Here is a 1,229-nt window from a genome sequence, read left to right as displayed (position 1 = left end):
CGAAGGCTTCGAAATGGCAATCATAGCGAATAGGTAATTGTGGTCTACGACCTCCAAGTCCAAGCTATCACCGTGCGTCGGCCCCGTTCAGGCCTCACTGGGTTAATCGCCCGCGTTCTCATAGAGAGCAAAAGCCTAGACTCATAAACAAAGCTGGAGTGTTATGAGCTTAAGAAACTATTAGAAACCTGCGCTAATCTCTGGCTCACCTCTCTTTCTCTCTCCTTTTCTCCTTCTCTCAGTACAATGAATGAGCCCTCGGGAGAAAGTGTCCGTCTTTTTGTTCTGGCAATTATTGAGGACGTGGATCGATAGGGTTCCAGTCCCTTGTGGTGCTGTCGGTTGGTAGGGAGTGAGACCAAGGATCACAGAGGTGAACGGCGACGAAATGGGGTGGATTCTGTGAACAAGGTGAGTCTTTTTCTTATTGTTATTGCTCTTTGCGTTTTCATTTTGTTTGGTTGACATTAGCGGGGTGGGCGGAAGGGGCCACAGGGAGGCCTTCGTACTTCTGTCTTTGTCTCTGTTGTTTTTTGTGGTCTATCTCACTTTACTTTACTTTTTTTCCGGCCCCTGTTACCCTTCGGTGTCGAGGGGAGAAGCCAACATCTTTCACTTGTTTATTGTATCACTCGTTACATCATGGCTATGATGTTGTTCTTGAGTAATGTTTCTCTGTCCCCCTCTATCCGGACTGTCACTTCCTTTGTTTCCATCTGATCTCTGGTAGTATGTTCTCACTGTCTGACAGTATTGCTTTCTCACGGCAATGATTTACCGTTATCATGTCGATTGGCCTGTCCGTACCCGAACTCAAGTTAGCGAGCGGCCTGTTAGCTACAGAATAGACTGTTCTAGTTAAAGTGTGGGACGAAGTTTGGGGGGGGGGGGGTCGAGCTCCCTTGACCCAACCTCTCCCATCCCAGCCCCCTTTCCCCCAACAATACATTGAGGTGATTAGGAAGACACGATTCAGAAAGGACGGAAGGACAAAATTTAAAAAGAAGATAGTTAACCTCTCTTGCGGATTTGAACCATGAACTTTCACGTTTCAAAGCGTCCCATCTTTCTGAAATAGCCAATCGTTTGATTTGAACGTGTCTTCGTAGCTAGACACGCTGGAAGTTTATGAGCTTTCGAAAAATATTTTGGGAATGTTATAGAAGAGAAGTCGTCATTGTGATTCATACTTCTGAGGAGATATTATAATGTCAAAGGTTACAAGCCCC

The 1,229-nt window shown here is 45.9% G+C and overlaps 1 protein-coding gene across 1 annotated transcript in view; it reads left to right on the top strand.

Annotated features, from left to right (window-relative positions):
- Positions 1-78: 78 nt before the first annotated feature.
- Positions 79-1,229, top strand: part of LOC101855259 (tctex1 domain-containing protein 2) — a gene marked incomplete in the record, with an annotated part of 11,615 nt that continues 10,464 nt past the window's right edge. The window contains 1 exon segment of the mRNA XM_005099191.3: positions 79-411.

The sequence above is a fragment of the Aplysia californica genome, unplaced genomic scaffold (assembly GCF_000002075.1).
Source record: "Aplysia californica isolate F4 #8 unplaced genomic scaffold, AplCal3.0 scaffold00205, whole genome shotgun sequence".
In the NCBI taxonomy this organism is placed as follows: Eukaryota; Metazoa; Mollusca; class Gastropoda; order Aplysiida; family Aplysiidae; genus Aplysia; species Aplysia californica.
The sequence above is the reverse complement of the archived record's forward strand: the minus strand, read 5'-3'. Positions and strand labels throughout refer to the sequence as shown.